Here is a 14,120-nt window from a genome sequence, read left to right on the forward strand (position 1 = left end):
AGAAGTAGGCATTATTCATATAATTACATAAGCTAAGCTATGTTGGATTTTTGCAGCTATATATAGTTTTAATTATTTTCCTCAACTCTCACCTAACTACCTTGAGATCATCAAAATTATTTTGATACACACTCGCGCACACACCATATTCCATATTAATTATGTTATTTGATTTCACTCCAAAATTGAGGAAAGTGACAAACATTCAATAAATTTTTCAAAACAGAATCAAAGTAGGAGAGGATGAATAATGCACACACATGAAATAATAAGTTTTAAGTTAACATATATATATATATATATATATATATATATATGTTTTAATGTGATTGTTAAGTTGGTTGGAATGTGAGGCAAGATGACCTGGTGAGAAGAATGGAATAGACAATCAATCAAATGGGGGAAGGGCATAGATGTAAAAACACCATGATGGGATTTCTATTGTTCTAATGTATAATTAAGAATTTGTACAAACATAAACATTAGGGTTGGTCAGGTTGTTTATACATATGTATTAATAAGTTTTTTTTTTTTTTTTAATATTGTAATGTGTTGGTATACTTGATTGAATTGACAGTTTAATATTTGAGGGTAGTTAATGAATATAATTAAGCTTGACATCAAGTTAATTAATCATCCATTATTGGTTGTATTGGTGGTTAGATTGTTCCTTCCTTTGGGTACTATAGTGTTGGTGCTATCTTTTCAATTGCTTTTGACTCTCTTGGTTTTTTTTCATTGGATAGTGACATTCATCCAAACATACACTTAATCCTTGATTAAGGATTCTTTATCTTTTAATTTCTTTAATTATGCGCTTACTTAATTTTTTTTATCATTGATATATATTTTTTTATTGTTAGTATGATAAAAACCCACACTTTGACCATGGATGGTGAAGCAAACAAATTATGGATTTTTTTTATAGGGGCCTCTTTTGTCATAAGTGGAATATATTATTATAGTCGATTGATTTTAGGATTGTTTGATGGAGATTTTTATCTTCTCAATTAAATAATAAACATTCTCTGTCATTATTATGATAAGTTAAATTAATGTTTTGGTTTAAAAGATTATAGTGATTCTTTTTCAAAATAAATCAATACTTGATAATTTAACATTTAACTTACTTTCTACCTTCATCGATAAAATTCAATTAATTAAGACATATACATGTCATTAACAAAATATGATACTTACTTGATTATTGAACTAAAAAATATCATATTTATTATTTTAGAAGTTTTAATTAAATTTAGAAAAAAAAACGTTTTTACCTGAAAATTGACATTTAAACCAACTTTAAATCTTATCATTTTTAAACTTTAAATTTGATAGATTGTATCAATTTTAATCTAATAAGACTTAATTGAATGTGAAAATTGATACAATTATTTCAATTTGAGACTTAAATTGATAAAATTTAAAATTTAAAATTAAAATTGATACAATCTATGGATGAAATTAAAAGTTAAAAGGTTAAAAATGATATGATATATCAAGTTTTGGGTTAAAAAAATGAGGTTGTTCCATAAAATTTTATACGAAGTTCATAAATTCTCCCTCTCCCAAATCTCCTAAATTGTGCGGTTGTTATGAGAAGTGGTTAGCACATTATTAAAATTAATTAACATTACCAAATTTTAATGGATATAAAAATGAGGTAATATGGTTAAGGCATGGCAATTAATTTGTGTTAAATATTGAAGAGGTTGGGAGTGGGAGAGGGTCAAACGGTGCGTTTGAGAGTTGTTGAGTGCCGACGGCCGACGCTGTCAACTTCGGATAGTAAAAGCAAGAACGAGGGGGGGATCCCTACGGGGTTCACGAAACGAAACGTGGCCGCTTGCTTTGACACGTGTAAAATCTCTTCATTACCTACCTTTCTCTCACCCAGCCCAGCCCAGCCCAGTTAATTTTATTATTATGATTGTTTTTTTTTTTTTTAATTTTTAAAGTAATTTGTAAATTAGAGAAAGAAAATAAATTTTAAAAAAAAAAAAGTGGTGGGAGGTGGTCCCCTATGGGCAGTGAAACGTGTGGGTGAAGTGGGGACCACTGTGTCCGCTTTTTCATCTCATCGGATGCGCTGCTCCTCCACTATACAAATGCAAATGCGAAGGAGTGTGTTTGATGGGGTTGTGGGCCCCTATCCCAAACTCCACAACGCTCCCTTTGCCCCCACCATCGTTCCCACGCACTCACTTCCATCCCAATTATCCTACGCCCTCCCTACCATTTTTCTTTTAAAGTAAAAATAAATACATTTTTTGTTTCGGATTTTTAGTCTAATTTTTATTTCGCATCTTTTTAATACTACATTTTTATCCTTAAATTTTGAGTTTAAATTTATATTTTTTAATTAAATTTCAATAGCTTCCATCCTTTAAAATTTAAGTTTCATTTCAATTTATTCTCTTCAACTTCAAGATTTACACTTTTAATATATTTTTAATTTAATATTCACTTTCAGTATCTTATATTAAGGCTTATTATTATTTAATTTAAATAGTTAAATTAATTATAATTAAATTAGTCTTCACCAATATTGTTATTATTATTGTTATTATTAAGGCTTAGTATTATATAATTAAATTATTATTATTATTATTGTTTCTCTAGATCGTGTTAAAGCGCAATTTGTTACTAAAGAATGGATTCTCAAATTTAGGAAGAGCTTAAATTCATGAAGTGGAGTGGTCTTCATTTGAAGTGCAAAGATAGAAGTCGAGAGGGAGTTTCACATTTAGAATGAGCCTAAATGATTGTTCACCAATACTCTTACACTTAGCGAGATCATAAGTGATAATTCAAGAAGTTAAATTATCCGCGTGTCACTGTATTTATTATGTTTTTACATATAAGTACAACGTTGTAATTATTTGACATTATATTGATCAAAATATCGTTGTACGGGTACACTGTTCCCTAGACGTAGGTGGTATTGTATTGAATTGAGTTACTAAACTCCGTTTCTTTTCTGTTTTTAGTTTTATGTGCTTATCTTTGATGTCTCTGAAATTGTTGTAACATTTTGTGTAACAAATTGTGTCGTGTGTCATATGACTTTTATTACCATTGTTATAAAATAAAATTAAAAAAAAATCACATCATGATTATTTTGTATTAGTTAATTGACATCAAATATCAAAATGAGCATCAGTAAAACTCCAAGATAGAAGGTAAAATATTGAAACCTATAGATTAAGTGGAAACTATATTAAAAACTCAATAATAAACGTCTAAGCCTAGGAAGCAAATGAAAATCTTACTTAAATTTTAAAGAAAAAAAAAAAAGATAACATTTTAAGCTCATAAATCAAATAAAAATTAAATTCAAAACACCGTAAAATTTATTGCCCTCTTTTCACTTTCAATCCAACGCACACCAACTCCCAACATAGGTTGTATCTTCTCTCGAACCCATTTCCATTATAACTTCTACGGAAGTATTATACTTCTTTGGTTCATATTATAAATTTTTCTTCTTAAATATTTGCCAACCCCACATTAACGTCAGTGGGTCTTATCCTATTTTTAAAAACGTGTTGATGTGACATATAATTAGTGGAAGTAGTATGGATATTATCATAGTATAGGAAAGTTTTCCCATATTATGTTTGTTCAATTAACCTCCTAAAATTAATTTTAAATACAAAATTGAAAGTTAAGTACCTATTTCACACAATTAAAATTTCAAGACTAAAAATGAAAATTACAATTGTATTTGTTGGGGTTTGTGCCCTAAAGTCTCGTGTCATGTAGTTTGTAAACAACTTTGTACAACACTTGTGATGTATAGTATATATGATATTTACCTCACTTTTTGACTTTGCACATTTAGATATTTTTTATTTTACCACAAACCAATAAACTTAATATCCCTGAATGTATTTATGTAACTTAAGCATTTATGTAGTGACATACAAGTAGATCATGTCTTAAGTGACAACCAAAATAGTCTGTATTATATGGATATAGGAGGGAAACCTTATCTTGGTAATACTATGGATGCGGCCCGCTTTGTGGAATTGTTACAAGTCTTGTGACTTGTTACAGATGGTTTGATCCTGATCATTCGTGTAGTGGACATGCGAGTGGAGGCGTCCTATACAAAGAGTTTGTATAAGACCTAACCTCGAAGTGTTAATGTCTCGTCATATAACTCCGTTCATGACTGAGAGTTCACTTCACTAGAATGATCATAGGTAACATGACCTCAATCCTGAGTGAGGTGGGAACTCTTGCCATTGGGGGCAGTCCTTTGATTTGCATGGGTACGAGTGGCCAGAGCGCCGACTCAAACCTACCACTTTGGGGATTCGTCTGATTTGGAAACTAGGAACTTATCTTCATAAGATGAAGTTCACTCTTTCCCCAAAGCGGGGATAAGTAGATAGATTGTTCTCTTAAATGTTGATCCCGGGGCTTGAACGATGTGGCGTCATACACCTTCTCATGGCCGAGAGGTGTTCATACATAGTAGGACTATGTTGTATTGTTCATTAGAGGGATCAGTGGCACTTAAGGAGGAAGATGTAACTACATGAACAAAACGGTAAATTGATCTACTGTAATTACGAGCATCTGTGAATGATCGTCGTACTGATGATTGGTTATATCCAATGGACATAGAAATGTATCTATGACAAGAAGAGTTCAACTGTCAGTCTTTAGTGGAATGCCTGACAGTTAACGGATGGTGGATATCGTGACTAAAGAGTTTAGTCAACTATTCACGTACCGTTGGAGCTTTGAGCCATAGGTTCATAAGATCCCCTTGGTAGCTTGGATACAAGTTGTGAGTCAGTTTTTGGTCAGTTTAAAATGTTCAAATTGACAAGTGAGAGTTCGATTATATATGATATAATTGAATTAGTTAATTATATATGATATAATTAACTTTATGTATGAGATACATTAATTTGGAGGAAATTTGATATAATATGATTTATATCTAGTGGAGGAAAATACTATAATCAATACATGATATTAATTCATATGTTATAAATATGATATGATCACATTCATTGGACGGTTAAAAGGGAAATGAACGGCGTCTCTTCTGTTTTAATAACGGATGAGTAAGTTGGAAGATCACTTTGAGACGCATAAATAGCTCACGATGTGTCAAGCATGAGATGTGCGGACATTGTATTAAAAAGTGTGTCATCGCTTAGAAAATTTGTGCATATACGATAGTGTCTGCACGACCGCTTATCTATACGATAGTGCTAAGCGATCGCTTAACGATTACACCCGCGCATGCTATTTACTAAACGATTGTTTGTCTTTTCCTAAGCGATCGTTTAGCTTCTAATATTTACTAAACGATTGTATAGATGATCGCTTAGTTTTTCTACATGATCGTTTAGACGATCACTACCTTTTCCTACACGATCGTTTAGACGATCGCTTACCTTTTTCCTACATGATCGTAGATTTCACTTAAACAATCAAGCATTTTGTCTATACGATAGACGAGCTTATCTCCCACTTGCTTGGTCGTTATATACGATCTCTCTTCCTCTTTCCCTCTACCAAATCCGAACAAAGCGACCATTTGGATTCTCACTCCAATAATACTGAGGGCTCTGAGTGGTGTTGTCATCTCCGTTTCATTTTGTTCGTGTGGAGAATGTTGGAGGTAGACGATTGGGTCTTAGATTTGCTGTGAAGAAGAAGTCTTCAATTGGTATGATCTTTTGATCTCTTTAGCATTATGAATGCATTTTAGTATGTTTGAATGTATATGTGGAATTTCTGTCACAATGAATTAGAAAGATTCGCTTCCGCTCGTAGGTACTCTTGAATAAGAGTTCCTTCAGTATTTTATTTTCTAAATAACTAGACTTGTGTTTTAAACTAAGTCAAAACTGTTGTGATGTATGCCCTAAAGCCTCGTAGCTAATCTGTTATTTGAAATAATGGTTGATTATTTTATATATGCAATTATCCATATGAAACTTGAACAATATATGGTAGATACAAAGGTGGATCATGTTCAAGTAATAACCTAAATAGTTTACAATATATGCATAAGGTTGGGTGTCTTGTCATGTGACACTACGGATACGGTCCACTTTGTAATTGTTACCAGAGTTGTAAAGTGTTACGAATAATTTGATCATAATCAGTCATGTGGAGACATGTGAGTGAGGTATCCTATACAAAGAGTTTGTATAATACTGGATCGCAAAATGATTAATCTCTCTCTATAACACCTGTAACTTAGATTAACATTTCACAAGATGACCATGGATGACTCAACTTTAATCATGAGTGAGTTATGAACTCATGTCTTTGAAGACAATCATCTGATCTGTATGGGTGAGAGTGTCCAAATTTTCCGACTCAATATGCCTAACATTTTGGGGATTTGTCTAAGTAGGGAGCTAAGAACATAGCTACACAAGATAAAATTCCCTTATTCCCGTTTTTAGAGTAAGTAGATAAATTGCTTCATTAAGTGTTAACTCCGAATTTTAAACAATGGGACCCCTCTCTCTCACTGGCCCAAGAGGATTTTGTTTATAGTAGAACTATAAACAGGTTGCTGTTCATTATAGGATCAATGAGGCTTAAGGAGTTAGATATAACTACAGAGGTGAAGGTGAAACGATAATTTTGACCTAGCCGTAATACGAGCAATTCGTGAAAGGTTGGCTTACTGCTGATTGGTTATATCAATGGACACAGAAATATATCTACGGTGCAAAGAGTGCAGCTATGGATCTTTAGTGAAGTGACCTAGAATTAATGAATGTTGATTAATTTAATTAAAAAGTTCAATTAATTAATCTCGTATCATTAGAGCTTCTAATTTGTAGGTTTATTAGGTCCTATTGCTAGCTCATTAAAAGTAAAAGAAGAATCGTCTAAATTTGGATTAATTTGAAATGGCCAAATTAAATAAAAGAATTGACTATATGAGATACAATTAATATAATGTATATAGATACATTATGATATAAAGTTAATTTTGAATGAGATTTAAAATTATACTTTATTTTATGAGAGAGATAAATATTTGAATAATATTCAAATATTATTTATATGAATGAGATTCATATAAAACTATATGTTAAATTTAATATGAATGAGATTCATATTAAAACTATAAGTTATATGAGGTAAGTAAATATTTGAATAAAATTCAAATATTATTTATAAGAATGAGATTCATATAAATATATAGGTTAAAATTAATACGGATGAGATTCATATTAAAACTATAAGTTATTGCGAGAATATTATCTGGATATGATTCAAATGAAATTAAATATATGATATTTAATTAATTTATTAATTAATATTTATTTAACTATATATATATATATATATAAGGGAGCTATTCTCCATATTGGTGGTTGGGAGCTGTTTAACTCATTTTCCAACAATTTCTTTCTCACCCTCACATCAAGAAAACTTCATGTTCTTCCCAAGTTTTCTTTCATCTAGATAAGAATCCCACCATCATCGATATTTGTCCAAATAATAGCAAGAAAACCAAGTGGTGCATCTCACTCAGTGTTCGTGATTGATCGTGGGATTTGAAAGAAGTATTGAGTACGTATCTATTGGTGAGGTCGACGCAAAGAGAGGGATTATGTCGAAGACGGTCTTCAAGAGGTATCCTTCCCATTCCCTAAAAACATGTTGTAGAATTAATGCTTATCATGTATACGTTCTATGTATTTTATTTGTTTTTCAAGTTTTCCAACATAAATTTCACTGGCACATACATGCGTTTATGCGCTTTTGCCGAGGAATTCGATTCCTTCAAAAACTCTATTTTTTATTACTATACTTTAACTTCTATTCATTTTTTCTCTTTGTATTTTCAATTGTATACTTTTAATTCATATACTTTCAATAAATTTAGTCTCTATACTATCGTCAATCTTAAATCTAGTCATTTAAGTTTAACACTTGTCAATTTTGATTAAATAAAAAACTAATTTCATGTAAAATTAAAGGTATTATGTGAATATATTTGTACAATATATAAAATAAATGTTATCTCGAAAGCAAGATTCAAAATATTGAAGTCGATGGAAATATCAAGGTCCCGATTTTATCGAAATATCGATATAAATTTCAGAAAACTTTTATAGAAATTGATGAAAATTGTTACAATTAGTCGGTGAAACTTTGATTATCGTCGAATTAGACTGTAATTGATCACTTTTAATCATCATTTCTATAAATTAAGGCAACATTTAGATTTACGTTGTAAAATATTTGTGTAAATGTTGATGCGATAATATAATATTTTTTTTAAAAAAAAAAAAAAGAAAAAATAATTATAAAGTAATATCAAATATTGGGAATCAATTACAAAGTTAAAGAACATGAAATATTTTTATATAAAATAATTGTATATTATTTATTAGAAAATGAAGTGGATATAAAAAAAAAATCGTACATTAAACTAACACAATATAACAAAATAATAATAAAAATAGTAACATTAAATATAATAAAGATATAAAAAGCATAATATTAAACATAACACAATATAATGGAAAAGAAAGAAGAAAAAGAAAAATCTACAAATAGATAGACGGGGCTTGAGAGAAAATGGGATGAATATTAGATAACTTATATTAATTCAAGTATGAGGTGAAATGATGTGAAAAATCAATGAAAAATATTTGAATGAAAATATATGATTTTTTGAAAATAAAGATTTTGTATGATAAAAGAGAAAAAACTTCCCTTAAACTAAGATAGAAGACAAACAAAACCTTTGAAATTTTAATTTCTTAATGGAAATATCAATGAAAATTTTAAAATTTAGAGGAAAATCGAAATTTCATTCTTACCGAAATTGAAAATCTGAACTATATTGAAAAATATGATAACCAAATTGAAACAAAATAGAAGTGTGGGAAAAAATGTATTAAATATATATATATAAGTATTGTAATTAAGATGTGGAGTAAGAAAAACGAATCTTAAACTACAAAATTGATAATAATAAATACTATGTTAGTTGAGCTACTCTGTATTTAATATATTAGTGTATATTATAGTAGTTGTTATTATTATTATTATTATTATTATTATTTGGAATGGTTTGGTGAAGGAGAGGCATGGAGTTGTCAAGGCTGTTATAGGTCGAGCTGTCGATTCAACTGACATGCTTTGTTTCAGAACAAATCACATTCACGTCGCCCACAATACTCATTTTCGATTCCCTCAAATTACACAAATTTATTACTCTCTTTCCACACACACACGCCCATCTAGATTGATGGATACCAAATTATCCTTTACTTGTCATGCAAAATGGTTTTGAATAACACAAAAATCCTTCATCTTTCATGATTAACACCCTTTTAAATAACGATTTTAATAATCGAATAAAATTTTCATTCATTTTTTTTTTATAAATCCAAATCATCGATTTTTTGGACTTTCTTTTTATAAATCCAAATCCCCAAATTCAATAGGTGAATCTCACTACAACTTTAAGTAATTTTTCTATTTTAATATTCCAACTAATCGTACATAGTATTTCCAGATATTTTGCAGATAATCTTCTTAAACTTTCTTATTTCAATTTTCATTCAAATATAATTGTATGTGTATAACATAAACAGAGTTGATTGGACATTAAAATATGACTCGAAGAAAAATTATGTAAGATTTGAGAATATTTGCAGTTCGTCCCAGTCTTCATCCTGGTCGAGACTTTACTAAAAAAAATAATAAATCACTGAAGTCAATGCTTAGTAAAAAAATATTAACATTTTCTTTTCAATCATGGTTGAAGTGCATTAGGATGAGTCACTACAACAATTAGTAAAAACAATATGCTACTTGTTAATGATGATAGATCATAGATAAAAATAGGGAAAATTAAAATGATATTGCCCTTTTATAAATTATTTAGGAAAATATTATTGTTTTAAAACTATTTGTAAAAATATTGTTGTTTTTTTTTTTAATAACAGGTCGAATTTTGAACCCTCGACCTTGCCCTTTCACTTTTCATTTGTAGGTCGAACTTTGAACCCTCGACCTTGCCATTTCTTTAACATTATTATTTTGAGTCTGTTTCATTATCATTCCAGAGACCTTCCTCTATCAAAAGATCGTATTTCTAAATTTTTATAAGTTCCCCTGGAATTCCTTCCAAAGCTTGTTGAATAATTTTTATGGATTTTGTCATCTCAACAAGTCTGACTAAATAACGAGCTAATGAATCTCCTTCTTTTTGCCACTGAACTTCACAATCAAATTCGTCATAACACTCATAATTATTTGATGTGTTAAAAATAATTTTATATTAGGAGAGAGTAAGAAAGAGGAAGGGTAAGAGAGAGAGCGAGATTTTGAGAAAGAGAGATTATGAGAGAGCGAGAGTACACTTCAATTTTTGGGTCATCCGTACAAATTTCCTTTTTTTTTTCTTTTTTAATTATTACATATTCCACCTTCTTCTTTCTTCCTTTTTTTTCAATTTTCCATTTTATAAAAACAATATCTAAAAATATTTTATTATTTTATTTAAACTCTAAAAATAATAAATTAAAAAAAATAATATCTCATAAAAATTTTAAAAAATGTAAATTAAATATCTCATTTATATAAAAATAATTACAAAAATCGATGTGTCCCACAAGGCGGATGTCGTCGATTTTGAGCTGGTTGTCGTCGTCGACTTCGAACTTGAGGTTGCTTGGGTTCTTCTTGATGTTGCTCTGGTACCTCTGCAGGCGCTTCATAATATAAATATTCATTATGCTCTCCACGACCCCGACCATGTCCATGCATGTATGAAGACGAAGGACCAGCCTTTGAGTCATAATGTCCTGAACCAAATGCTGGCATCATCATCATCGGACTAACATAATCAGTTTGATTCTGCGCCTGCATCATAGGGGGCAACTCTTCCACATTATGTGCAACCTCATCAAACTCATCCTCTTCCCGAATAGGTTCTCTACGTCTAAGAGCTGGTGGAGGAACAATAGGTATATCGTACATATAATGAATTTTCTCCATATAGCTTTGGTTGTCACTACATATAGCAAGAACCTGGTTCGGATCATTCACAACCTCACGGAGTCTATTGTTGTTCGATCTCTGTGAATTATAAAACAATTAGACAATATTTAAAATAAATTTAAATTAAAAATAATTAGATAATATTCATTCATTTATCAAATGACCCACAACTGCTTCCGGACGAGTGACGTAGCACCTTGTGATATTATTATACCAATGAATATATTCTGGAGTGACATCTGTGTCAAACTATTCAAGAGAAACCCCCACTGATTAACCCCACCCATCATTTGTAGTATATATGCTTGCACATATCTTATGACGATTTCCTCGTCTGTATCATCTGTGAGCTCACGAAATTGTGTTTCTAACCATATTAAACTTAATCTTGATCCTTTAATCTTGTCGCCAGTTGGGGTCGCACCGAGGTACAGTTGACAAATTTCTGACCAGTCATCGTACATCACTCCGGTGACTGGCTCACTGTCAACAGGTAACCCCAACAACACTTCTATGTCTTGTAGAGTGATAGTGCACTCTCCAACAGACATATGAAATGTATGCGTCTCGGGCCTCCATCTCTCGACCAAGGTTGTGATCAGATGTCAGTTCAACTGAATAAATCCTAATATGGCAACCCCATAGAATCCAGATGTGCGCAGTAGCGGTAGTATTCAAGGGTGGAGCATGATAGTACGTTGGAGAATTGTCTCTCGATGCCTGCAAGATATTTCTCCAGTAGTACGATCTCGCCATACAACAGATGATCGATGAATGGCCTGGTCGTACAAAACATCAAGATCAACAGGTTTTGGGTTTAAAGCCATGATCTGAAAAAAATATATATATATATTTATTTCTCAATTAAAAAAAAATTGTTTCTCAATTAGAAGAATAATGTACAAATTAATTAAAATAATAATGTACAACTTAATTAAAAAAACAATGCACAACTTAATTAGAAGAATAATGTACCACTTAATTAAAAGAATAATGTACAACTTAATTAAAAGAATATTTTAATAATGTTCTTTTGAGGCTAGTAAATTCCACACTGTTAAGTAAATTCTTTTGAGGCTAGTAAATTCCACAACTTAATTAAAATAATATTTTAATAAAGGAAATTGAATATACAATAAAAAAAGGAGGATCTCGCTCATGAGCAGGACCTTACTCATGAGCGAGATTTCCTTCACCTACTTATCTTTTATTGTATATTCAATTTTTTTATTATAAAGTTATACATTATTCTTTTAATTAACTTGTACATTATTCTTTTAATTAATTAATATATTTAATATATATGTGTGTATATATATATACTATTCTTTTAATTGACTATAATTGAATAAGTCTGAAAAAATATGGTCAACCTTGATTTTATTATCAAGTAAATTAAAAAAAGGTGAAATAAGTAAATAGAATAATAGAGAAAAGTGAGGGTAAATTCACTCAGAATATGCAGTGTGCGGGTAAAGAATAATGTAAAGTGTTATTGATTACAATAAAAAAATTGAATATACAATAAATTATAATAAAAAAATTGAATATACAATAAAATGAATATATAATAAAAAAAATATTTATTTTTCAATCCCTAACTATTTGGAGCCCGTTTTAGTAACGAAAGATACTTCCTTCGATTATGTCCTGACTGATTACAAAATCCACATCGTTGTCAAGTAGCTGGTTCGTTCCAATCCATCTCGTTGTGATAACGTGAACTTTCAGTCTACCAGGTTTTCTCAACAACGATGGATCATGATGTAAGACGGGCATATTAGGGTGCGTGATCCAGTAATCTTCATGCGATACAGGTTGAAATTAAGGAGAGTAACATTCAGCATACGTTGACAATTTGTAATAGTCCTCAATAAAATCTTCGTAGTTCATGCTAAAATGTGAGTAAACGACCATAAAATGCGAGCATGGAATGCCAAATGCTTGCCACTTGTTACATGAATAGTACCGCTCAGACCCGTTTAGCCTCAATATTTGAACGTTTTCTCCTTTGGCATTGAGATTATGACGTCCGGTCTTCACATGAAACACACCTTCATACCGATCGTATGATTGTACTTCATGTTTATTAGATCGTGCAGCCCATTTATTTATTTTCTCGTGTGCGTACATGGATTTTTACTCCACTTAGTATTATAAAATATGTTTGAAATAAATTATTAATAAAATATATATATATATAAAATAATATTACCGGGTGTATTTATCTTGACGTTGCAATGCATCCTTTATTTATTCTCTTCTTTTCTCGAAATAGTTCACGTATTTGAAGAATGTTATCTGAGCAAGAGCATTTATAGACAACATTCTAGCTCCTTTGAGGACTTCATTTATGCACTCTGATAGATTTGTCGTCATCCACCCATATCTTAATCCTCCATTATGTGCTCGAGTCTATTGCTCTTAACTAATATTGTAAAAAAAACTCAGACAACTCCGATTTATTTCTTTGATATCTTCAATTGCTTTGTTAAACTTTCGAATTTGAAACTGATACCCGACACGATAAACATAATTTTTCAATGAATTAAATTTATATTTTTTTATTGAAGTTGCTGACGATATGTCGTAAGCATAAACGATGGTGACATTTCGGTCCTGTCCAACCATTTGTTGGGTTGTTCACTACTGTGATTATATCAGCATGTCGACCTGAAATTAAACACACCTCTTCGTGTGTTACAATTTCTCTCAGGTGCTTTAGGAACCATCCCCATGAGTCTGCGGACTCTTCATCAGCAACGGTAATTGCAAGTGGAAGAAAATGGTCATTCGAGTCAACTGATGTAGCAATGAACAGTTTCCCTCTATATTTGCCATACAAGTGTGTACCATCTATCTGAATTATCGGCCGACATTTATTGTATTTAGTAAGCGTTTATTTAACTCTCCATTCTACATGTGTTCCGGGATTGGTCTGCTTAATCATATATAACCACCCAGGCAACAATTTATAAGACTCATCCCAATCACCGAACATGTTAGCCAACGCTTTTTTTTTTCCCTCCCATTCCCTATGGTAAGGAACATGATATCCAAACTTTTATTTGATGTCGGACTACAGTTGTGCCACACTGATA

Source organism: Benincasa hispida, chromosome 9 (assembly GCF_027475165.1).
Source record: "Benincasa hispida cultivar pf3 chromosome 9, pf3_genome.v1.1, whole genome shotgun sequence".
Taxonomy (NCBI): Eukaryota; Viridiplantae; Streptophyta; class Magnoliopsida; order Cucurbitales; family Cucurbitaceae; genus Benincasa; species Benincasa hispida.